At 38.7% G+C, this 27,021-nt stretch overlaps 1 pseudogene across 1 annotated transcript; it reads right to left on the bottom strand.

Moving 5' to 3' along the window:
- Nucleotides 1–1,082: 1,082 nt before the first annotated feature.
- On the bottom strand, nucleotides 1,083–27,021 carry LOC149107622 (nucleolar protein 6-like; annotated as a pseudogene). The gene is made up of 26 exons (XR_016209273.1): nucleotides 26,854–27,021; nucleotides 25,029–25,242; nucleotides 24,196–24,348; nucleotides 20,483–20,662; nucleotides 19,506–19,678; nucleotides 18,873–19,009; nucleotides 18,055–18,215; nucleotides 17,824–17,944; nucleotides 16,204–16,281; nucleotides 15,232–15,320; nucleotides 14,914–15,028; nucleotides 14,152–14,330; nucleotides 13,314–13,433; nucleotides 12,330–12,474; nucleotides 12,010–12,233; nucleotides 11,263–11,389; nucleotides 9,429–9,583; nucleotides 8,324–8,484; nucleotides 7,797–7,949; nucleotides 6,941–7,038; nucleotides 6,296–6,420; nucleotides 5,918–6,010; nucleotides 4,925–5,110; nucleotides 4,535–4,636; nucleotides 2,534–2,587; nucleotides 1,083–1,283 (listed from the first exon to the last, which is right to left on the bottom strand). The product of XR_016209273.1 is annotated as a nucleolar protein 6-like (transcript).

Below are 27,021 nucleotides of genomic sequence, written 5' to 3' on the forward strand. Positions count from 1 at the left end.
TTCAGGAAGTGATGACCTCAGCAATGGAGGGCTCCTGGCAGACACAAGCAAGCAATGTCCTGACAAACTAAGTGTAAAATATGTTAATTTTATTTTCGTGAAATTTTCTGAGAAAGGCATTTTCTATGCATTTCAACCAAAATTTGAAAAGCCTCCTTCAAAGTATTTTTTTTTACGTTCTCGACAAAGCAATCAGCGTTTTCAGTACAGTAAATCATTCAGTTAGCTTTCATTGTACTCAGAATTCGAACTCACGACCCGTTGTTATATGAGTGATTACATCAATGAAACAAGAAAAAGTAGACAAGGGCTTCTAGTATCTTACAACTGAAATAGTTTTTATATAGAGATGGATCTTTAAGTGGGAGGGGGGTGGGGAAACCGTGGGGAATAATAAGCAGAATTTTAGAGTAATCTGAATACTCGTGTAAAGCACAAGTGTTATCACAAGCTTAATATAAGCAAGTGAAAGCCTTCTGTGCTTCGAAAGTGGGTTGTTAGGTATCATCCAAGTTCACCCAAAACATTTCACTTTCTGACAATTCTAGTCTTCTTGACAGCCGATATTTTTAGGTCACGCAAAGGTTCTTCCCAATAACAGCTGCTTCAACCTGAACCACGTTCGTTTGCGCGTCTTAGCCAGTGACAGCTTCGCTCAAATATTCCTGAGTATGTGACGCCAAAATGTTCCCTGTACGCCAATCAAAAGTCGTGTCTCATCGTCAACCCAAGCGCCAGTAATGTCGCCTTTTTATATGACGCACTCCGGGCCGTTACTGGGGAGGAGCATTGCGTGACCAACTTTATACGGCTTTGAAGGAGACCAGAACAGTTCTGGTCATTTTTTAAACAAGCTGACTCTGAGTACTAGGAAAAGATTAAAAAGGTTAAAATGTTTAAGTACTAGGTGTACTAGACAATTAATTCGTTGCGATAACTTAAAATACATAGTCTCCTCCGCAGCCGTCTTTTTGGGATGTCATGCAACGCTTAACAGTGATATCCTAAAAAGCGGTTGCGAAGAAGACTCTAAATATATAGGGTTATCTGCTTTCATTGCAATCAAATAGATGGAAGTGTAATTATAGGTATTCGATTCCTTTAATAAAGGTGTTTTTGATTCGATCAAAGCTTTATTATTTCACTTTTACATGTCACGCTTGTCCTCTCTCTTTTCACGCTTTCAACACTTCGATCTTCTTCACCAGTCCCTCTCCGATGATCTGAAAATCAGACAAGATGGCTGATATGTTCGGGATGACCAAGGTCTGGCCCTGTTTGGACTGAATACACAAAAAGACTTAAAACAACAACAACAACGACGACAGCAACAACCAAAACAACAACAGCATCAAAAGTTATCACCACAACTAAACAGTTGCTTTCCTATGAAAACGTTAGTCGAGAATATCTCAATAAAACGGTTTTTCGATTGATTGTCAAAAGCATTCGAAAGCTACATCGTAATCTTAGCAACCTGAACAAACATATTGAGTTTTCAACCAATCAGGAGCAAAGGGGAAACCAATTGGGGAAACCAATTTACCTCCGCGCGTTTTCCCACCCTTATCATCAGTTCCATATTTTCTCGCGCTGGGCAATGTTTCCATGCTTTATCCCGTTTAGCAACGTTTGCAACTTTTCCCGCGCTTCGCAGCGTTTGGATGCTTTTTGTTGCTTGGCAACGTTTGCATGTTTTCCCGCGCTTGGCATTGATTTCATGTTTCCCCGCGCTTCGCTTCGGCTGCATATTTTGGTTGGAGTTTTGATTACCCTCTGGGATCATTCACTTTTGCTGCGTTTTTATAGGTGGAGGTGGGGTGTTCGGGGTGGGGGTGGGGGTGAGGGTTGGGGTTTCTTACAAAAGTGAAGGAGATTTCGTGGAATTTTGAAAAACAATCTATTTTAAACAATCTATTTTCATAGTTAACTTCTAAAAAAGTTAACTTTTATCCCATGAGAAGTATATCACCTTCACCTTTTACACCATAAAACAAATTGGAAGGCTGACCGGACGTTAAAAAAGGGTCAATTTAATACTTTCTATGGTGCCATTCTCCTGCTGTGAGATATTTTCCTTTTAGTTTTCCGTCGAGATCCCCGTTTATGCTCTTAGTCCATTTACGAAGTACATAGATATCACCGAATTGGACTCCACTCAGTCCTATTAGCATTACTTATAATTCATGAAACATTTTGACACGCGCGATTAGTCTAAACGCCTCACGTGACCTAATAATCCCCAGCCAAAACTGGGGAATATCCGAGAATATTTCCCACTTTTCAAAACTGCGCGTGTTGCGAAAAACATTTGAAGGATAATACATGTAAACACAATAGCCTTCATTTGACTTTGAAAATATGCTCGGATATTTGTCCGCGGAAATTATCTGTTCCTCAAAGCTCACAGTTTTCCTCGAGCTACGCTCTCGGAAACCTGTGCGCTTCTCCGAACAAATAATGTCGGCGGACAAATATCCGAGCATATTTTCGCGCCAAATGGAGGCTATTTTATATATATCTAGTTACCAACCTTTTCAGCCGTTTGAGGATTGATTAATGGCATCTTGCACTGCGCGTGCAACACCTGATAAAACGTAAACAAATTACAAATCAACAGGAAAGGATAAGGAGACAAAACAGTGGCAATTGCTGGTTTTCACTGGTCATGTGATCAAAACCAAAAATCGTAACCATTGAGTAAATTAAGTCAAGAATCTGGGATATGACACATCGATGATATAATGGAGACGCCATGTTGGTGCCCCTCGGAGGGGCACCAACATGGCGGCCGTAAAGTAACAGAAACATCTGTCGTTGAGTTTCGCTATTGAAACGAAGCGTTATTACTCTTGAGCTCCGGCACGTTGAAATAAATAATTCTTCTAGTGCAAGAACTGTTCAGTTTGCAAAAACTAAAGCGAGAACTCATCTTTTGACCTACGCGACAGCCTGGCTAGGAAATTCAAATGTGTCCTACAGTTACAAAACGAAGAACCCTGTCGAGCTAAGACATTTTAAAATGTCAAGTTTCTAAAGGGTCTTTTATATGATGAAACTGAAACCTGAAAATGGAAAGGTAATTTTTAATTTTGGAATATGGCCACGTCACATGAAAACCGGCAGTAAAAGAATTTGACACATCAAGTTCTAGGGTTGGTAGATATAAAATTCTAATCACTCGTTTACAGATCTATTTTCTATGAATTCCACTGACTGGAAAACTTGTTTTACTCGGGTTATGTCCGCCCCATACCGCTTCAACTTGGTAACGTTTTAGATTCCTTTATGCCACGTTACGACATTGTTCCGACTTTAGCTGAGGGGGGTGGGGAAACGTTGACATAGAACATGGGAACTTCGTGTCCAGATCCTTAGGACATCTTGGTTCGAGATAAGGAACATGTCATACTGCGTTCACATTAGGAATAAACATGTTTAGACTAATCTCGAATAAAACATTAGACTGTTCGCAGCCATTTTTTCTTGTATTTTTATTCGATCGTTGAACGCGCGGGTAAAATCGCGAGAGCTGGACGCCAGCATAAAACGGGAGACTTGACGGGGTAGGGGGTAGATGGTCTAATAACTAATGAATGTTTCATCAGGAAAAGCGTTCACATCAGGCGGGGCTTTGTATGAATCATGATTGAAATGCGTCTATTTTGAGAATGATTGAAATAGTTTCGGTGCAGCTCAGACGAAAAATGTGAACTTTGAGTTCCTGTCAGGGACGAGACTTAAGAAGAAGAAATTGCCCGAGGACCAATAATTTTTGGATTTCCTGGCAACTTCCCCCGGATATTTCCGTACCATTAGTTCCTATTACGCAAATTCCGAAATTTTTGATTGAATGGAACGCGCCCTTATGCGAACAAAGGAATAAAAATTACCAACTTGTTTTTCACGAAAGGGGTTTCAGATAAACAGGTTTTCGCTAAGCTAAACAAGTTTCGTTGATCGTGACAATGCAGTTTGATAGCTGTAGATGTCGACCTGGCTTTTGTTACCATGCCAACGTTGGTTTAGGCAGACAGAACCCAAACAAAGAAACTGGGGAAACGATGTTTAAGTGAGGACCAGTTTTATCTCTGATGCTACAGTCATTCACATTTATGACGCGAGTACTTTAAACTGTTATGACACGGTATGGTAAAGGTAAAAGGTCAATCCTACATACGAGCCAAGAGGTCTATCAGCTGGAGCTTATCCCGGTTTCTGAAGCATGAAGCGACTAGAAGTATCTCTACTACCCCTGGATGGGATGCTAGTCCATCGCAGGGTTGCCCCCAGCAATAAGTTTGCCGGTACCCATTTATACACCTGGGTGAAGAGAGGCACCGAGAGAGTGAAGTGTTTTGCCCAGGGACAGAAGGGAATGTCTCCAGCAAGGGCACGAACCCGGACCGCTCGATCCGGAGATGAGCGCACTGACCGTGAAGCCACCGTGCCTCCCACAGGACACGGTATGGAGAATCTAGAAATTAATCTATACTAAGACTGAAGGATAAAAGACTCTAAATGCTACCTGTACCTTGAACGGGGCCGGCACAAAACTCTGAGGCTTCCATAGAATTCCTATCAAGTCGCCTCCGTACACATCGTGAAAGAACAGCGCAATGTCAGAAAAAGCATCCTGGAAGAAAACAAAACAGAGAAACCAAGGAAACAGAGTATTTGTCAGATTGCAGTGGGTATAACTTCACTTCCGTTATTTACCGAATATTCCTTGCAAATAAAATTTGACATTTCGTTCATTGGATCAGAAACATATATATATAACTACTTCCAGAGGCTTTTCTCAGGGTGTTAAGATCAAAAAGGCAAATGTTTGCTCCATATTCTGCAGGGTAAATTTCGTAACTTAGGATTACTCAAATTACGCCAGAAACAGCTTAAGATTGCTCGTCGAATCTTTCCTTACCTTAAGTTCTTTAAGATACAACTGTGCAGGATCAAAGTTTACGACCGGAAGTAAAACTGAAGGACGTGAAAACGAGGCTTCTGCCGGATGTTTCCCTTTATCAAGGGCTTGGGTTCTACGAGGGAGAAGACGACTGTGCAGATGGATGATGACGTCATAGTGATCCAAAGGCGGGCGGAAGATTTGCTGAGGAAAGTAAAGACAGGAGTGGAAGAGTTGCAGTGAAGACCCGCGGGTAAGAACCAACATTTTTTGAAGTCTGGCAAAATAGTTCCTTGTATTTTGAGGTAGCTTTTTGGCATTCGAGGTTAAGTAGGTTTTTATTTGGGTTCTTAATTTCCATGAGGGAGATATAGTTATTGATTACCAGAAAAATCAATAAAATTGAGTTTGCTCCTTAAATATGCAGTACTTATTCACTACCGTATCAGGTATTTTCTTGTAACACAAATTTGCCCTCTCAAATTCACATTCCTTGGTGAAAATGTTTTACCGTAATTCACATAATCGAGCCTGCTTGATCTTGCTTGGCTTAACAGGTTCTTATATCTTTGGGTATTAAAATGGCAAATTTCTGCCAGTAGGTTCTTAAACCAATAGGTTCTTACAGGCGGGCTTTTACTGTATAAGCATGGTCTTCTTTGCTGAATATCGGCAATACGCTAAGTCTGTCTTGGGTGAGGGTCGTGCAAAGAATAAGGGGTCGGGTGGGTGGGGCAGTGTGCCATACACCATTCTTAGACAAGTCGTGTAAAATCCTTCTTTGCATAAGGCATCACGTGCTGCAAAGTGGCTAACTTGTGTTTGGGATAATGGAACCTTACTTAATTTGAATTGTATGACAGACATAACTTGTCAAAAAAATACAAAAACAACAACTTAGAGAAACCCCTACCGGTGATACTGTTGGAAAGTACCTTACTCGAAAGGAATTAGGGTTCAACTTTTGACAGTTACCAAGGTGACGCCTCAGTCATCAGGTCATCGTCTTACCTTGAAATCGGTTGGCTGTAGTGCGCATGTTTGAATTTGACGTTCCACGATCAAGTGTGACTCCCTTGCCAGCACAGAGAGTCTGTTGACAATCTATAGCGGGAAAGACATAATATGTAAATACTGATTCAAGTATAGATACTGTTCTAAATAATGGACAAGACGTTCTATCTACTGGTAGTTTGGAACGCACGTTAACCTTGGTGTTTTGCAATTCTATAAGGAACAAAAATCCAATTTTCTCAGTTCTTTTCAGTGCGAACTTCGGGCTGATCTACAGTTAATTCTTCGGTGCAGAACATCCTCACATCCTCACAATAGACTAAATGAACGATGAAAGTCAAAACTAAGCGAAATAGTCCAAACAAATCAACTGACCTGTTTAGAAGGCTTATCTTTGGTCCACATAGAGCTGAACTTGTCCTTTGGAGTAGAGATAAATATTGCTGGAAGTTGCGTTCTGTTTTTGCAAAACTTGGAGGATATTTCTTGGTAGTCAGCCACTATTGAGAAAAACAACACAAGTTCACTTACGTTAGCATTTTCCACACGTCCAAGAATCAACATATCGATTCTCCTCACTGTTGTTTATTCATTCTCTTTAAATAAACATGGGAGACTTTGATTTTTGGTCAGTTGGTCACCACAGTTTCTAAGTTGGTGGTTAACACTGTCTAATGAGTCAACATATCGATTTTCCTCACTGTTGTTCATACATTCACTTTAAATTAACATAGGAAAATTTGACATTTGGTCATCACAGTTTCTAAGTCGCTGCAGCGAAAACAACAAGCCAATTACGCTTTCGGTTACGACTTCCCTCAAGAGTCATGATCAACATGACAATTCTTCTCACTGTTGTCCATATATCCCCTTCAAATTGACACGGGAGAATTTGATTTTTGGTCACCACAATTTCTAAAATGACTGCTTTCTTCAATTCCAAACCCTTCTCGCTTGAAACTTGTTAAAAAAAAAAAATTGAAGAAGTGAACGATAAATAACGAAACCTCATTCACTCACCAGAAATGTCGTTGTTAAAATTTAGAATGACAGGAGTTGTTTCCCAGTCGGTTGAAGAAAGAAGGCGAAGAAATCGGAGAAATCCAACCAGGGGAGACCTGTAAGAAGGAGTATTGTGTAAACTGAACAAATTTTCTGCAGTAAATACGTATTTATCATTTCAAGTGCACTTATTCGTGAGGAAGAAAGCCAAGTAGGCGAGAGTCGATCGACTTCTGCAAAGCCCGTGGGCACTCCCATGTCAAAAGGACAGCGGTGATCGTCGGAAATGTTAAAAAGAATCTCTAAGAGGTAACAGGATCCTGTTTAGAGGGCGTGGCTTAAAATTATTTTCAAATCTAAGAGGTACTAATTCGAAAACAACACATTAACTGACTAGAGTTGAAAATACGACGCGCAGCGATGTATTTTTGACGAAATTCAAGGTGTTTGGATAGCCGATGAAACACTCTCTCGAGTGTTTAATATATCTTCCCAATCAAAACAAAAACTAAGGAGTAAACGGAGAAGTAAAATCGTCAAAATCTATGCTAATCAAGAGCTGGTATCCAAATCTCCCTCGTGGTTGTGAATTTTCTTTATTTTAACTTGATGAATTATGAATGAGTTTGAGAAGAGAATTTGCAACTCTAAGAACACTCATTTCCATGTTGGAATGTTAAATTAATACTCCATTTCCGACTTGCCTTTTGCCTCTGTTTCACAACGAGTCCTTGTTTAAAACATTTCATATAAAATTGAGTTCGATTTACAAGAAAATCAACACGTTGGTGCAACAAATGATTCCGAAAAAGACTCTTCTCTAGTCCTCACAGGGACGTAAAGAAACTCAGCCGGAGGTGGTCTATTGCGTTACCCGGGAGGAGTAAAGGGGGCTGGGGAGAGGAAGAGAGAAGCCACCAGTAACTCAATACACTCATCAGTCACGTGATCAGCCATCAGTTGAGCGGCCACCCAGCGTTTGGACAAACGGATAGTTCCGGTAAATCTGCGGTAATGCTGTTGTATGCTGGAAAAAAAAAACAAATAGCAAAACGAAATGATAAGTACAAATGAGGCATTGCCAGTTTGGTTTGTCACTCGCAAACATACACGCTCCTGTGAATTTTGACCAAAATAGAAAGGATACATGTGTCTTATCAACCAAGCGAGTGGTTTATTCCACAAACTCAATGACCTAGGTAGCTTTGAATCACGGTTAGTTAGTTATTAATATTTCATTCTATTAGTTTTATTATGGATTTTTCATGTTTTAATTTTTTTGATATCCCATTGTGTTATTTTTTATTCAGATTTTTACAGTTGGTGTGACATCTTACGAGTTTTAGCGACTTAACTAAGTGTATGTGTAGACGTAGAAGAGTATTTCTGAACAATACCTACCCATGGAGTGTGCTTGTTAAGAGCGGCAAATGCGTTATTTCTCGTTCCAGTTCTTTAGCTGTCTTCTCGTAATCTGTTTTAAGCTCCTGTGTGATTTCATTCTTTTGAAGCAACACCATTTCCCGGTAATGCATAATCTTGATTCTAAATACAAGGCCATCCTGCCGGAGAAAAACACAGGAATTGCATGCTAGGAAGGTTCTCATCAGCTCACATTTCAAATTAAGCACCACCAACCAAGGCGCGATAAAGAGGTGTCTGATTCGATCCCAATGAAGTTGGACCCACTCAAGTTTGCACCCCTCACGTCACGGAAGCGGACTCTTCAGTGAGGCGGAAAAATATTGTTAGTAAGACCGCTATCATTTAGTAGGCTTTCCAAATTCGTTAGCCAATCACGTGGCAGAATATCGCACGTGAAATTTCCTTTCCAGCGGACGAGACTTTTGTTGGTTTGATAATACAAGTGGTCGGAAAACAAGCAAAAACAATGTCAAAAATACCCAAAACCATTCTTTCCTGTTGTAAAGTAAAGGTCCTGATGGGTTAATAACAGCGCTATGATAACCTGTGAACAGACAATCTTTTTTTGCTGCCGTGAAAGTAAAGAACGCCTGATTGCAGGTTATATGTCAAATAACTTAGGCAACGTCTACACGACGCCGGACAACAATTTCAAAACGGCCTTTTCACTCCTAAAACGCATCAAATATTTACCGTCCACAGTACTAAGCAGGAGAAATTGGAAAACGCAACAATCACCGGTCATTTTGGATTTGTGTTTGAGGAGAACTGGGGCGGGGAAATCACATGATTATCGTGACGTCATCTATTTTTGAAAAGTTCCGTTTTCAAATTATTTTCTGTTCACAAGAAAATGCAAAGCCGGCGTTTTCAAGTTCCTCCCGTTTGAAGAGAGTTTTCAAAAAGCTCCGTTTTCAGGACGGACTAGTGTCGACTGCAGACCTAACCGTAGAAATAAAGATTGGTTTTCGAATTTCTTCGCCGCAGTGTGGACGAGGCCTTAGATGAATCCTATTTGTGGAAAGCCAGTTGGTTTTGTTGACGCGTTAATCCTTTGAACCGAAATTTTTCAGTTACTCACCTTGAGAACATCTACATGCTGAGGCGAAGCCGCAGTTACAAGCGAACACTCGCTTTTCAGCAACTTAGCAAGTCTGATGTGAAAAGCTGCTTTAATGTGTTGAATAGTAGCTAGATCATCCGGCCATTTACCACTGGTCTCGAACTGTAAAACAACTTGGAGAAAGCTAGAGCTTTAGACTTTTTCCTTTAACATAAAATAACTAAATTTACAGCATCAAACACAAAAGACATTTCAGGAATGGAGATTAACTTTTTAATACAGGCTAGTGGCATGTCAGATTTTACCAGCCAGAACACTGAGTTTTTAACTCGCCAGATTTTCCACTAGTCAGATTTAGGTTTCCATTTTTTTTCTTTCTTCTTTTGGAATGCTTCATTACAGCTTACAAGATATAAAATCATTGAAACGTTGAAAACTGTAGATATTGGAGAGGTTAAAGTTAAACAAATTCCAGAGATATACCTTTCGTAATTCCAACTGTGCTCAATTTTTACAATCTTATTTGGCTATTTATCGGAAATAACAACTCTGTCAAGTTTCAATTTCATGAAATACTAGAGGCTGTTTTTTTACTGTTTTTTATAAAACCCAACCTGCTAGCCACATCTGAAGTTATACTAATGTGTTATTGCTATCAGTCTCCATAATTACATTTTCGAGTCTGCAAGACTTCAAACAAAGAGCAACAAGCAACTCTAACTTGCTGACAGCACAATACATTACTCTTAGAGAAAGTAGTTCTTTCAATTTTCCACAATGTTTTTATTGCCATAATCTATACACGCTACTCACTAGCTTGTTCATGACTATTTTTCTGTTAGGGCCTTCTGTTAGGGCCTCCAGACTTGACACTTAGCTGTGGACAACTAAATGTTATCGACAACTAATTAAAAAAACGTAGTGTGTGAGATGAATTGTCGACAGCTAAACGATAAATTTTTAGTTGAAGACAACTAGGCAGTTTCCCATTTCGAAAAGGGAAACTGCTTTAGTTGTCGGCAAGTACGATTTGACCGTTTTTTGGGAGTCACATGACAAACATTTGAGGATGCGTCTTGTGTTTTGGGCATGCGTAGTGAACGTCATTTCCCAAGCTCTCGCTGGCGTGACTTAGGTATGGACAACCAACACTCCATAGTGTGGAATGCTCGCATGGAACACAATTAATTGTCTATAACAAATACTTGTCGACAACTAAATGTCTAGTCTTTGGAGGCCCTTATATATCATAATTGTATTGGAATTTATGAACTTTAGATCACGAGCTTACGCGAATTATAATTTAATGTGTCCGTGGTAGAACAGAGAAACGGAAGGAAGCAGGACCTCTCAATTTCATGAGGCAAAGCTCTGGAACGGAATTCCTCTAGAAATACGTTAAAAGGACACCATCGGTTCCTTTAGCTCGGCCATGAAAAAACCATTTCTTAGCATAGTGTTGTGAATAGAGATATTCATGTGCTTTGAATTAATTTTTAATTCTGAATAATTAATTTTATAGATATTTTAACTGTAGATGTAGAGATGTTTTTGCAATTAATATTCATACTTTGTACTATTCTAAGTTATTTTATAATTACTCATAGATGTTTAGCACAGAGGGTCACTAGCTTATCAGTTCATACTGTCATGTGTCACCCTCAGTAAATAAAGTTCATTAAAATAATAATAATAATAATACCAATTATTAATATTATTGTTGTTATTATTATTATTATTATTATTATTATTATTATTATTATTATTACCATTACCATTACTATTATTATTAAACTAAGGTGCTGTGAAGTCGCAGCCATTGTAAGAAAAATGTTCTTTTATAGAATCTCACCTTCCATGGCTGGACACCAAATTGTGTGTTTTATTTCCGAAGGAAGGAGTACATTGCACGCCAACTTTTCATCACCAATTTGTGGCTTAACTTTGCTATTTTTAAAACAAGGGCTTGGTGGAAAAACCTAGACAGAAGAACAACAAAGCCTCATAAATCTTTCTTATGTGCATACTTTTGTCTACAGTGTAAGTAAGGCCTCTCAAATGCAAAGCTTAGGGTTACTTTGTTTCACATGTAGCCTTCTAAGGCAAAAAGAAAATTGTTAGGCTTACCAACTACCCTGCTATAACGTTTTTTGAGTTTTGATATTTCCCTTGTTTTGTGCTTCTTATTGTTATCCCTAGAGTGGCTTACCATTAAGCATTCTTTCATGTACATGTATTAAAATGTAACAAAATTTTTCGTTGTCTTCAAGTTTGTTCCAAATACAAGCCTGGCAAGTTTTGAAATGTAAAATTTTTCCACTGCATGTAAAATGTGCATCCCCACTGAAAGCCGTCCAAAGAAAAAGCCTTTTGAACAAAATAAGCAAAAATCTTACTATCGTCATTTTACAGTATAAGGCAAATTGCTTGTAACATCTTTGCCAGGAACCGATAAACATTCTGTGGAATGGAACTGATCTTTATCAGTTTTCCTTGTTGATGGTTTTCTTTATTCTCAGCACCTGACTGCTTGAGACTGTACTGACATTGTAAGGGGAAACTGGATGTTGATCACAAAACTCCTAAGTGTTTTCCCTACCTCTGCTCCCCTGAAAACAGAGCTAATTCCCTGAATCAAGTTGACATTGAGTGGCAAATCCAATGCACGGATCTGTTTACACAAAGCATTGTACACCTGAATCACTCTCTGAGCTTCTTCATCACCTGTTCCACTGTCACATGATGCACCATGTGTCTGCAGTACACAGTCCAGCTGATTCGCAACAAAAGTCAGCAATGCTGGATCAACACCACCGTGTCTACAAAAAAAAATTGAGTTTTAATAAACTTTCCCCATGCTAGTGGGTCAGTTAAAGGTGGCTTCAGGGGAGGGGGGTGAAGAAGGTGGAGGGTGGAAGGGGGAAAGATGTTTAATAATTCTCCCACAGATAGTTCTTCTCTCTGCCATGCTGTTGCAGGACCAAACCACCGCCTCAAGAATAGAACCATCTTTAAATCGGCGTAACTCCGATTTCTCACCCCAAAATGCATGGAAAGATGGAGCCTGCCAGGACAAAAAAATAACAACAAGTGAAAATACGTCATGTGCAGTTTAGGAACAAATCTTTTCCTTTGGGAGGAGGAAACCAAACATGAAGATTTTTTCCCACCCTTAAGTTCACCAAGGATATTTTTCAGCAAACACAGGATCCTAAGGTCACAAGGACTTTTTCAGTCTTTTTACTTCCATTTTGGCAATTGTCCAATCCCCTACAACCATCAAGATCCATCCCTTATGAACTAAAGGCAAAGTAAATAAAAAAGTATTATCAAGTGGCAACTGAGACTCCACAGGGGGGGGAGGACACACAGGCAAAGGGAGGGGAGGCTGGATGGAACTTAAAGGTACAGGAAGCAGATCAGATTTTTCTCAATATACATTTGTATCTCATTTGCAGCTGAAAACTTTGTTTCATTTTGTTTTTCTGATATTGAAAGCTGGATACATTGTACTGTATGTCAGGGTTCCGGCTAATTTACAATGTACATATGTTGGGTGTCAACATATGGAATTCCAATGGGTCAATTCCCACTGCTCCAACCAAATCATTATAAATTTTCTATCAATTTGTTGGGTCATGTACAATTAACAACAGCGTACATTGCACATACAATAAAACAGATAACCACTGACCCTCAGACTAGGAGCTGAATTAACAACTAGCAGCATACACTGTGCATACAATAAAACAGATAACCACTGACCTGTACATTGACTACACTACACAGAACACATGCTAATAGAACAGATAACCACTGACCCTCAGTACTGTCAGCTCAGGGTCCTATATGCATTGATTACAATACACAGAGTACATGCCAATAGAACAGATAACCACTGACCTCACTACTGTCAGCTGGGGGTCCTGTGTCAAGCACGGCATCTGCATGGTCAGAATTCAATAACAAGCCCAGTGTCACACTGCTTTGACTTCTGGAGAGTGGAGCTTTGTTCACAGGCCACTACATTAAAAGACCACAAGTTTGAAACAACACACCGTGTGTTAACTACATAAAGAATCTAAATCCACAGTGGTTCATTACATACTAAAAACTAATTCCCTATAGCGGCAAAAGGGTATTACACTTAGAAAATAAGATTTAGCTGGGCGTATACATGTAGATAACCTTTGCATGCTTTAACTAACCATCAATTTATAATACTAACCAAATGGTAAAATTCTGATGAATTCATAATTTTTGTTGTTAATATCAAGAGTTTCAGCACTAACTGTTGTAAATCTACGGCAAATTTATTATAAAAATTCTGGCAATTGAAGATTACAGTGAATGATGGAATGAATAAATTTCAAAACAAATACATGTATGTTGTAGTTTCCATGTTGCTTTGTATCAAGATAATTTAAGCACTAATTGTTGAATGCAAGGAAAATTTACTGCAAAGATTGCTGAAAATTATAATGCATGAATAGATCCCAGTTGACACAAAGACTTCTCAAAAAGTACCAATGACATCCAAACGATTTCCAAAATGTGACATATGAACTTCTAAAGAATCTTTATTTAATAGCATGCAAACAACCGCCTCAGTTAAACTCCATCGTGAACAACAACTTCTCTCTACTCAGCCACAGACATTTCTTATAGTACTAGTTGGAAGAAGTGGCTAAAATATCAAGACAAATGCAGTTCCCCTGATGATCTCCTAAATTTAATTCACCTGAAGTAGAGTTTGTGGTTTGAAGTAAAGCATCTCTACTCTCTTTCCCAGGCCTCTAGTGACAAGATGAAGCAGCCAATCAGTGACAACTGGGGTCCAGTCTCCTGGATGATCAATAAGGTGACGGAGAAGATCATTTCTCCTGCAGACCAGAGAAAGTGTTTGAAGTGTTTGCAAGAAAAGTGTTTGAGCATGGGTGAATCGTTAACACAAACTTGGACCTCAAGTTCTGTCCATGGAACCCTCAGATTGCGTACTTCAAAAAAATATCCATACGTCCCCCCACAGTTAAGGGATTTTTTTCCAAGACCTCCCACCCCTTAATTTCAATTAAGCTTCCTACATTTCTTTAAACTTTTTGGTTTCACAGAAACCTCCTAACCCCCACCACACCCCCAGGAAATTCAATCCCATCTGTGGGAGGAATATGTATGTTTTCTGGAACAGCACATTTTGACAAAAATCCTTCCCAGCAATATGACGAACCATGATCAAAATAATTTCACTGAAATTGTACATATGTGTACAGAAAATTGAAAACAATTTATTTTTATTTTAAATTTCCTGTATTGCCTACACGTACATTTAGCAATAAAATCTATCATGTTTTGATGGCGGTTGACTTGTTGGTAATTTCTCTGTCCCATCAGTGAATCTCAGGGTTCTTTAAACTCAGTCTTGAACATTTAAAGTTGTATGTGAAATTAAAATTCAATGTCAGCTAAATCAACAATCAACAACATTGACATGCTTGTACTCACTGTAAAAATTGATCAAATGTTTGTATAAATGGCACTGGCTTCATGAAGAGCACTTCAAAGCTGTCCATAAAACTACTGTCCAAAAATTCCAGCAACAACCTGACCTCATGCTGCAGCTGAGAATTAATCAGAGAAATAATCATGAAAAGTACAATCCTTGATGATGGCAGAATGACATCTTTTCTGTGTCATTATGTCGCAAGTCTTGACAAATGTGACAACTGAAGATTCTTATATCCTAAGGACAGTAGACATGGCTTCTGATTGGCTAATTGCAAATTTGGGCACGGTAATGGTTAATACAACACAGTTCACTTACTTTCCTGTATTGAGCCACCCTCATTCCAGCACACAAGTTAAGGTAGCCAGATGGATCAACAAACACGACATCAAACCCTAAATGAAAATCTGGGGGAAGGCTGTAAGAATGACAAAATAAAGAAACAGTTTTTTAAACTTGTAGTGGTATCGAAGACTGCATGTGTCATTGACTGTGAGAGCTTTGCTGGTTGGGACTTCAGTCCCTGGGGGTCTGGCCTACAGGAGTTTGACGGATTGACTTAGGGGTGTTCGCAACCGGGAACAAGAGTATTATGTGACAAAGCAACATGAGTGGAAAATTACTAAGATTAGGGCAAACTGAGTGATTAGCTGTGAAGTTGAATGAAATCAGTGATTATTTATTATGGATATCAGAGCCCAAACTGTAAGGGAATTCACAAGACTAAAGGGGCAAAGGTCCTAGTCTTCCCAGCTCAAGCCTGGAGGGTGAGTAATGGGCTAGTCTTCCATCCCAGTAAAACCTAATTGATTTTGGAAACCTCATGAGTACTGCTACATGTATACAGTGCCATTTTGTGGCATGAAGGAGAAAGCCAATGATGAAATGACAGTCAGTCCAACAAAACGTTTATCTGACATTTTTAAAAACCTCTTTAAACCCTCTAACTGCTTTACTGTGCACTATCCTGAGAAAATGGAGGAAGTACAGTTTAACCTAAGAAATAGCCAACTGGGAGTGGGTCATGTTTCCAGCTCCCAGTTGGCTTGATAGCTCAGTCAATTGGTAGAGCACTGCACCAGTATTGTAGAGGTCATGAGTTTGAATCCTGCTCAAGACTGTTTTTTTTTTTTCCAGGCTTTAATTTCACAACTGCTTAAGTTGCATATATAACTGCGATGATCAATCATGTCTTCATATGTAGTGGAACCCTGTTAATCTGACAGTCAGTGGGCCACAAAAATCTTGTGTACAGCTGCAAGTATTTTAATATATATAATTCAAATCTGCAGAATCAGCTTACCACATTCCCTTCTTCAATGTCTTCTCTGGTCATCATTATTCCTTCCTTAGTCCAGTCAGTGGATCCTAACATGATTTTAACGAGCATTTCAGAAATAAGAAATAATTATGAACTATTAGTTTGAGTGTCGTCATCTCTGTCAGATAGATCACAACATCTAGCTAAATATCTGGCAATTTTTTCAGGGGATCCCAAATGTACTAAGCACCATTGAGGAAACACTCCTTTCTTTGTCTTAGTAGGCTTAAAGGGCCTCCACAGACTAGACACTTAGTTGTTGACAACTATTTGTTTAAGACAACTAAATTTTATCAACAACTAATTGTGTCCATAGCGAGCATTCCACACATTGGAGTGTTAGGTGTCGATGTCCAAGTCAGGTCAGCAAGACCTTGAGAACATTCACTATGCATGCTCAAAACACAATAAGCATGTCAAAGGTGTGTCATGTTTTGATAGTTGTGGACAACTAAACCAATGATTCAGGACTACACACAGGAAAACTCGTCAAAACGTAGTTGTCAACAACTAATTAAAACCAGTTTTCCTTTTCGAAAATGGAAACTGCTTAGTTGTTGACAACTAAAAATTAAGCGTTTAGTTGTCGAAAGCTCATGTATGTTACATTTTTTAGTTGTGCCATAATATTTAGGTGTCGATAACAAAATAGTTGTCAACAACTAAGTGTCTGGTCTGTGGAAGTCCTAATAATCATATATTGGAGGTGTTCTCAACAAAAGGATAATAAAAGTCATTTTAATGAAACATACTAAATGTAGAAATGCTCTTGATTCCCCTTGATAAAATCATGCACAATGTACATCTTATCATAAATCAGATTTACATTGTTCATCATTTGATAATCCAATTGCATTCTTCTTAAAACAGAGTTTGCACTACGTACTCAGGAAAGATAGGAATTCCATGTTTTTCACGGTACAAACTACTATAAAACTATACTATATAAAGCATTCTTTTTCATGGTGTAAAAATTGATGCTTTAAAAAACACGGTCTGAGTATTTGACTTAACATTACCAAGTTAACTGATAGAATTTTCTGCTCCTACAAAATTCCACAAGTTTTCCAGGGGTAGGTTGGAAAAAAGAGAATTTTCAAGACATTTTCTAAGTCCTGAAATGCTGCATACCAGCCAAGTGGCTCATCAGACCAAAGCTTGTCCCAGTCTCTGTAGCATGAAGGGACTAGGAATACACTGCATTTCTACTCCCCCCTGGATGGAATGCTAGTCCATGGCAGGGTTACCCCCAGCATTAAGTTTGCCATTACCCATTTATATACCTGGGTGGAGAGAGGCACAGTGAGAATGAAGTGTCTTGCCCAAGAACACAACATACATGTACACAATGTCCCCCAGCCAGGGCTTGAACCCAGACCGCTCAATCCGGAGACAAGCGCACTATCCATGAGTCCTCCCACGGGACTGAAAAGTACATTTTAAAATTCCAGGAGTATTCAATGACTTCTAGGAGCAGTGCAAACCATGTTAAAGGCTGAGCCTATTAATGATTCTTTTTATTCTCATCACTTAATGTCTCCTTGATAATGCATGAAGTTGTAAGGAGAAATCATATGTTGATTGCTTACCAAGGAACTGCAGAAAAACTCTCAGAATCTGGTATGAGCTCACATGCTTGTTGATCTTTTTAACTGACAGTAAATGAGAGATCAACATAGACGCTAAAAAACCCCCACAACGGCCTCGTCCCTGTGTGAAGAAAGAATATTAGAAAGTGGTGTCACCACTTACACCTCAGTCCAAGTTAACTATAAAATTTTACAAGACAAAGTGTAAAATGGAAACAGAAAATGCCAAACCCTGATCAAGTTCGCACTGATGAGCCAAACTTTTATTAGAGCCACTGCGTCTTTCATTCTTGGGAAATCAGTGATGCACTTATACAAATGGTGAAGGTGCTGCTCCAAGAACATGTCCGACAACACCAAGGCGTTGTAATGAGGTGTTGGTATTCCTGTGTCTAAAAATATAACACAAAACAAGAAAAGAATTATTGTTAATAGAGGCCACAACATTGCAAATAAATATTAATACTTATTGTACATGTAGCAACGTTTTATATATAATATGTACTCAATGGTTTAAAAAGTTACTTTTTATACCCAATGTGTGGTTTGAGAAAATATCCATACCCACCCTAGAGCTTATATTTGTTGAGAGCATCGTAATTTGGAAATTCCCAGTTTGTGGAAGATCTCAAAAGCCAAATATTTTATAGAAAAGTATGAAGTTAGACTGGAATTTCTGGAGGGGTGGAAGGGTTCAACCCAAAAAAACCTTCATAGGGAGAGCATACAACTTTCAAACTACACGCAATATAAATAATTTTTCCCAGAGAAACACAATACAATTCCAACATCCCTTCCAACTTGTACAAGATGGTAGTTTATTAATGGTAAAAGTATCAAAAAATGTACCAGAAAATGAAAACTGTTCCAAAATCGAGATGAGCAATATTAAATGATTAAGATTAGATTTACAATCAATCTGTACGCTACAATATAATGTACAGCTGCATTACAAAAGTTTGTTTTCCTGACATCTTAGCCACTGATAATTAATTAAAAGTGACTCACAGGTTGTTTTGCCAATAACTAATTATAGAGTTGTAACCTACCAGCCCCATCTTCTACCATGCCCTCCTTGCCATTGAACCAGTTCTGTCTGACATTATTCTTAAACCTCTGAGGTCTGAATGTACCCACTGATAAACAGGGATGCAATTTGATGACAAACTGTTTCCCAGCTTTATACCTATGAGAGGAATCAGTTGTAAGCACTTTTTATTCAAGAAGATGTCAAATTTGCCACTTGTGTGAAACTTCCTACTGCACCTGTAGGTGTAGGCCGGTTAAACAAAACACATTTTCGGAGTCTGGTCTTAGGAAATAAAAATTATTGGAAACATCCTCAGAAATCTTTGGAATGTTCTCCTGAAGAAACTTTTGAAAGTTTGATCTTTTGATATACATGTAGTTGTGCCTTCTAAAAATCTTGGCACTTGCAGGTTAAAAATCTCACGCCTGTGACTCGAAAACGTTGCTACTCAGCAGAGGCTAAAATTGGTTTTTCAGGTGGGGAGAATTAATCCATTGAACAATACAAGTGCAGGTGCAAGGTTACATGAAGGGCGATGGTGATCCATTCGACTTTGCACCTGCACTCACCTTGCACAGTGGCTTTTAAAACAGATGTTTCAAACCTCTGTGGAGGAGAGAGTACATACAGTATTTAAGCGGTGTTAAGTTACTAACCTTTAGACTTGACCAGAAGTATTGGTCTCAGTACCTCACCATTCATGTGCATGAACTGAACACTTTCAAACAATGAACTCTTCATTAAATGTGCTGCTATGATACACAGATATAGAGCATGTTTGTGATGGTATCTCAGGTTCGGATAGTCCTTTGGTTGAAAACACTCCTAATGCCAAAAAAATATTACAAGCCTGCATTAATTTCACGTAATTTCACTTAGTTATACACACTGTACATGTATATATGACGAGCTAGACACTTAAAAAGGAATTCAACTTTGTCCGAGAAACATGTGTTGTATTATAATGCATTCACCATTGTACATTTACATCTATGTACAATGTACATGTAGTGCTCAATATTACATGTATTTGTGTATGCACAGTAGTACTACTCTGAGAATCAGCCTAGAAATGGACAGAATGTTTGTGTTGACAGTGTAGATCTATATTAATATACCATAGCTTATTTACATGCAGAAAGGCTATCCTACTGAAGTTACATAAAAGGATGTGTGCATGACAATGATGAGACTTTGCAGACACATACAATTGCTATTGAATTTCATGGAAGTGAGAGATGGAAGGAGAAGCCATAAATCTAGCTAGTGAATGTACAGCATTCATGGTCTTTTCTTTCCTTCCATTAAAGCTTCTTAGCTTTAATTCCCATTGTTTTAAAATAAAGGCTATCTCTCTCTCCACCTCTCTGATCACTGCGCTGGACTGACGACACAAACGACAAGTCAATCACCTACAAGTTCAATTACAATACCATTCATTTCTCCCTTTCAAAATGATAACAGTGAGATTGGAGGAACTCCAGAATGAACCTGCAGAAAGTACCTAGCCAACCCCTTGTAGCTTGCCATGTTCAAATTGTGTTCCAAGGTACAATGTACATGTACATGCATGTACAGTAGAGGAGCAAAGAATGAACTAAAATGTCAAGCAATCATAAAACCTCTCACCTTCGGCATCTCCACAGCAATATCCACATTCAAGTCTGGTTTCGTTCCTGTCCCAAGAAGATAACTTCCAACAACTTTGACACTCTCTGGTTTCCGAAAACAGAACTTTCCTTTCACGGGTGAGAGGGTTGGGGGGAGAGGAAATTTGGTTCCCATTGAAAGACATGAGTGGTCTGCCACCTGCAGAGAAGTAGGTGGAATAAATTGTTAATAGACCATATTCGTATTTCTTGTGTTAGACTGGAACTAGCTTGCAATGGAGGCTCACGTGGGGGAATATCATAAATAAACGGCACGCAATGCATGCAGAAGCGATGAAGTTTAAAAATTGTTCCTAGAAGATTGGAATATGAGCAGACAAACTGATTCTTAAACTTTTGGGTTAGAAATTTTAGGGGTTTACATTTAGGGTAGTCCATTGGTGGTTCATTCAAGTAGTTCATGTACCAGGTCCATCTTGTTAGTCCATGTGCTAGGGGGCAGTGAAATGTACCAACCCAAATAAAAAGCACTCTGCTGAAAAGTTCCTCTCTCTGAAATCAACACCTTACTATCTTTAAAGATATTTGGCAAAGCTAATTACCTCACTGGAAATTAATTTGTTGTTTTAACCATATACTTGTCCCAGACAAAACCATTTTCTCTTGACTTGTCACATCGCGTGTGAGACCCGCTTGGTCTATCTAAAATTGTATGTATCGAAGATATGTTATTATGAGTTTGCCTGTGAGTGCAAATTTATCCGACATTACATAAACCAAAATCCACCCCCTGATCTTCGTTTAAAAGCTGAAATTAAAAGCACTCCGCTGATCCTACAAACAGCAAAGGAAAGCCGCAAAGTACAAGTTTCTCTCTCTGAAATCAACACCTTATTATCTTTAAAGATATTTGGCAACACTAATTACCTCACAGAAAATTAATTTGTTGTTAACCGTATACTTGTCATCAATGAATATTCATATTGTCTTTACCCTGACAAAACGATTATCAATTGTTTAATCACAACCACTCTTTCATTGACAAAAAATATAAAACACACATTTCCAAAACTTCATAAAAAACTGAAAACTGCAAATGAATCGTACCCTGACTTCATTATCACTACTGTAAACTGTATATTTCAGCGCTCATACAATGCTCATTTAATTCACTTCAAGACTGGAAAAAGTACAACTGCGCTACCAGTCCGTAAATTTTATAGAGACCCTTCAGCTATCACGTGTGCGACTTGCTTGTCTATCTAAATTTGTATGGATGGATGATATGTTCTTATTACGAGTTTGCCAGTGAGCGCAAATTTATCTGACACTGTATAAACCAAAATCAACCCCCAAATCTTTGTTTAAAAGCTGAAATTAAAAGCACTGCACTGATCCTACAAACAGCAAAGGAAAGCTGCAAAGGAAACCCACAAAGGAATGGTACTCTCTCTGAAATTGACACCTTAAGGTTATGGTATACCTTCGGGTTGGCAATTTTCTTCAAATTTGGATTCTTGGGTCAAAATAGTGGTCGAAGACTAATCTCTAATTTCTGAAAAAATGTTTTGAAAAAGGCTAAATATTGGCCCTATGGTGCGTATGCAATCAACCGAGACGATTTTCGTGGGAATTACCTATATGGATGTCACGAATTGACTACTCAGTTGATCAGCATTGTTGTTCTGACTACCCAGCATTTTTGGTATTAGGTGTGTCTCTATTAAGTTATAAGTAAACATAGACCACGTTTAAACCATGGACCAGTTCGAAAAAGCACAAACGGTGAAGAACGAATGAAAATATATCAATGAGTGAACAAGCGAAAGTTCGCCACGCGGATGAAGCTATAGTTATCGTATAAGGCGGGCAAATATTCGTGGTAAGAGAAAAGAAAGGTTCTGTAAAAATTTCGGAACTTGACAGCAATAACAGGGATCCTGACAGAGACTCTTCTGATGAGTCCGATATCGACGAATCGTCGGACTCATTGAGACCATTTGAAATATTATCCATGCACAGTTGCCCACACACAGTTGCTCTCCGCGCTTTCCTTTGTTTGTTTCCTTCGTTCAGTTACTCTAGTGTTTGTATCCTTTTTAGTCTTACCCATTTTGCCAGACCAGCTTCAAGAAAAACCGAGCTACAGAAAAATTATCTCTCTGCCTTCGGTTCCTTGAGTGCATTGCGAAACACAAGAGATTTTTAGAGATTCGCGCGTAAATTTCACCAGGAGGTTAACGGTAGTAAATTTTCCCTGCACTGATTGGCTTAGTTATCTGAGAACCCAGTTGAAGGTGTTTGTGGGCGGAGTTGGTTTGCGAAGCAGAAGATTTTTCTTAGTGTTGTTTTCTCCAATAAATTTTTTCACTTGAAGCAGACACTTCAAACAGTTATAACTCAAAGGGAATTTGTTCAATTGCTCTTAAATTTGGACAGTGGCTAGGTTAACATATAAACTACAAAAGTGTGTCTGGGAATTGTTAATTTCAAAATACTTTATCTTTGAGAGCGATTTTTATACGATCACTCCACATTTTTTTAATCCTATTTCGAAAACGTTCTGTAACTTTTTACTGCAATTGAATATGCCAAAACGCAGACACGTTTTTTAAGCGCTTTGGGCCCTAAAATCGAGGAAAAAATTAAATTGGCGAAAAACAAAATTCGCTCTGACTTGTAGCTTTCAAAAGGTGATTCGGGCGCTCGCATTTAGTGGTCATGAAAAATTCGACAATTCATTTTCTTTCAAAATTGTTGGTATAGTTTGATAGCCAGCTCTATAAGCTTTAATTTGATATAGGGGTTTAGGTATCCACAGCTTAAACTGCACATGCTACATCGCTTGCGCGCGAGACACCCCTGAAGGTATACTGTAACCTTAATATCTGTAAAAATATTTGGCAACACTAATTACCTCACCAGAAATTAATTTGTTGTTTTAACTGTATACATGTTATATCGATTAAAAGCAGTCTGCTGATCCTACAAACAGCAAAGGAAAGCCACAAAGCCTTCCCCTATCACCTGTGCGACTTACTTGTCTATCTAAACTTGTATGTATGGAGGATACTGTATGTTCTTATCATGAGTTTGCCAGTGAACACAAATTTATCCAATACTGTTTAAACCAAAATCTGCCCCTAAATCTTCATTTGAAAGCTACAATTAAAAGCACTCTGCTGAACCTACCAAGAGCAAAGGAAAGCAGCAAAAGAACTCCCAGAGTACATTTCGCTTCCACAGGGGGATAAACCGTTCATGACATAAGCGCACGGACATAAGTGCGACAAATTATGCGAAATCACTATCCAAAGGAATGCTTGCATGCCAGCATAAAGCGATGACGTCACACAAAACGTCATTGCTTAAAAAGGAATGCATTCCATTTGCACTTGAAAAGACAGATTGAGAAGTTAACCAGAAACAGAACCAGATGACACGCAGCTTCCATAGACCTATGCTCCATACAGGCAGTGGAGGGGAATAAGTCAAGTCAGTTGACTTATAAAGGGGCTTTAGAGTTACCAACTTTGGGTTGGGGGCTAATCAACTTCTTTATTGAAGCTACAACCGTAACAGCTCAGGCTGAAGACTAACTGACTTGGGAGCTTAATGACTGGGTACCATAATGCTTTGGTTCATAAACTGCCATGAAATACATGTAAACATGCTGTGATATGTATATCAGCCAGTGCAATACATGATCCATCCAAGACAGCCTTAGCTAACCTCTTGCTCCTTTTTCCCATCAGGTAAAGACAGCAGTAGAGTATTCAGGTCATGCAAAATGTCATCCAGAGCTTTATTTCTGTCTTTCTTTGGTTGCACTCCAGATAGAAGTTGAGTTACGTGGTTGGAACAATAATAAAAACACTTTTTAGCCTACAACAACAACAACATATATTACTTATATAGTGCTTTTTCTATAAAAACAGTCAAAAGTGCATTACAATTAGACAAATTCTTACAAATTACAAATTGAGAATTAAAACAACCAACACATAGTAATACCAAAATGTGATAAAGACTGGGAATTTACATGTACTGCATTACTTAACGCATACCTCACTTCTAAATTTGTAATGCAAAATGAATCAAATTATGCTCTGAGGGACTTGGTTAACAAACTTGTTGTTCCCTTTCCAAGAACTAACTACATGAAAAATAGTTTTAGTTACAGCGGCGCTGTCACAGTGATTTGGATATCCCCGTGTTTTGGGTACCCCCGTGCCCAAATCCCTAGTGCTTTGGGTAGCCCCATGCCCAAATCCCTAGTGCTTTGGGTAGCCCTGTGCCCAAATCCCTAGTGCTTTGGGTATCCCCAGTAGGGATACTCAAAACACTGGAAGCGTTAAATACCACAGACTGGGGCAAGTGAAATCATCCATAATTCTGCTGAAAAACCATTCATCTTCTTACAAAGCTTTGTCTCAATAAATTAAAACTTTCTTAATCTTGATATAAACACATAAAGTTGGTGAAAATAGTCCAAATTTATAACAGACTGTCTGATCCGAGTCCGCAGTAATATTATAAATGACATACAAAACACATTCACGCACCAAAGTTCCTGTGGATTGAATAAAATCAATATGCAAGCAAAAACACCACGATATGGCCATCACACAATACGCAGGTCTCAAGCTGTAATTGACCTCTGTGTACGGTTGCCTGTTTGAAATAAACTTTGTCTCAGACTTATTTCTTTGTCACTCTTTCCTTGACCATCCCTCCAATTAGATTTTGCCATTAAAGCTGTTTTTTCTTCTGAGATATCTATAAAAAATGCAAATAAAGTAGACAAGACTAACTCCTTTGAACACTGGGAAAGTGCATGGGATACCCAAATCCCTAGTGATATGGGTATCCCCTTCCAATATGTTTGGTTGCTATCGTTTCTTTAATTCAGGGTAGCCAAATCGACCGAAGATAAAAAGCCAACTTAATACAAAGACGCAAGTCATTCCAATGCGGAAAGGACTTAGAAATGCTAAAATGTAAAGGGTTACCCAAATCCCTAGTGATGTGGGTATCCCCCTCTAGAGTGTTTGTTTGTTATCGTTTCTTTAGTTCAAGGTAGCCAAATTGACCGAGGATTAAAAGGCAAAGCAAACCTTTTTATCTTCTCTCGATTTAGCTACATTGAACTAAAGAAACAATAACCAAACATATTGGAAGGGGATAGCCATATCACTAGGGATTTGGGTATCCCCAACATTTTGGCATTTCTAGTCCTTTCCTCATTGGAACTTTCATCTTTGTAAGTCTGCTTTTCCTTTTAACGGTCGGTCCATTTGGCTATCATGAATTAAAGAAACGAGGACAACCAGATTCTCTGGAAGGAGATACCCATATCACTAGGGATGTGGGTATCCCCTACAGTTTGGCATTTCTATAGGTCTTTCCTCCCTTGTTTGCATATTGATTGAATTCAATCACCGCACTATCCAAGGTTTAAAAAGCGCCTTTCTCGTTTAAAATAACGTACATTTCAAGGGTTATTGAGAGGCAACAAGCGCATGTTTATACAAAGATCTTTAGTGCGTGAAACATTGTTGTAACTGCGGACTTGGATCAGCCGACAGTCTGTTAGGAATTGCGACTATTTTCAGAAACAAATTGTGTTTATATCAAGCAAAAGAATGCTTCAATTTATTGAGACAAAGTTTCGTAAGAAGATAAATGGGTTTTGAGCAGAATTGTGGATGATTTCACTTGCCCTAGTTTTACGCTTTCAGTGTTTTGGGTACCCAAAACACTAGGGATTTGGGCACGGGGGTATCCAAAACACTAGGGATTTGGGTACGGGGCTACCCAAAACACTAAGGATTTGGGTACGGGGGTACCCAAAACACTAGGGATTTGGGCACGGGGCTACCCAAAACACGGGGATACCCAAATCCCTGTGAGAGCTGCGCAACCCTTTGGAACAGCTTACCCTGTAACATTGGAGAGTTTGACTCATTAAATCAATTTTACAAACGCTTTCACCATCATAATTTTTAAACACATGGCATTCATGGAAATCAGGTTTATAAGTAGAATATTGCTGTTAGTTAATATAATTTTAGCATTAGAATTTTAGCTTTAGGATCTTAGACATTTTATGGGAATTTGTTGTACCTGATGAATTTTTACCGTGTATAAATAATGATTAAAGATTAAAGATTATTTTCGTATCAACAAAACTTAGAAAGATATTGCTGACAACTTCAGGGGAATGTTGAACGGCCTTTCTTTTTCAGACTTCTAACAACGCTTTCCTATTGTTTAAGCTTACGTTTGCAGCTGATAACAAATAGAATGAACAGTCAAACGAAAACAGCAACTTATGAATGCATCAATTCTCAGCTGGTTTGCATGCACATGCCAAAAAAAGCTGTTTACCTCGACAATCAACGCCGTTGTTAAGCTTCACCACCACAGGGCGGCCTATAATTTGCTTCAGAAAGTCCCTTGGAGTTTGTTTTTGGCTCATCTTTGAGTTTGTTTCGGACGAACCAAGATTCCTTCAAGATGGCGTCCGGGAACTCGACCCAGTACTTTCGTCCGAGA

This window comes from Orbicella faveolata, unplaced genomic scaffold (assembly GCF_042242905.1).
Source record: "Orbicella faveolata isolate gen_17 unplaced genomic scaffold, um_ofav_v1 contig_26, whole genome shotgun sequence".
NCBI lineage: Eukaryota > Metazoa > Cnidaria > Anthozoa > Scleractinia > Merulinidae > Orbicella > Orbicella faveolata.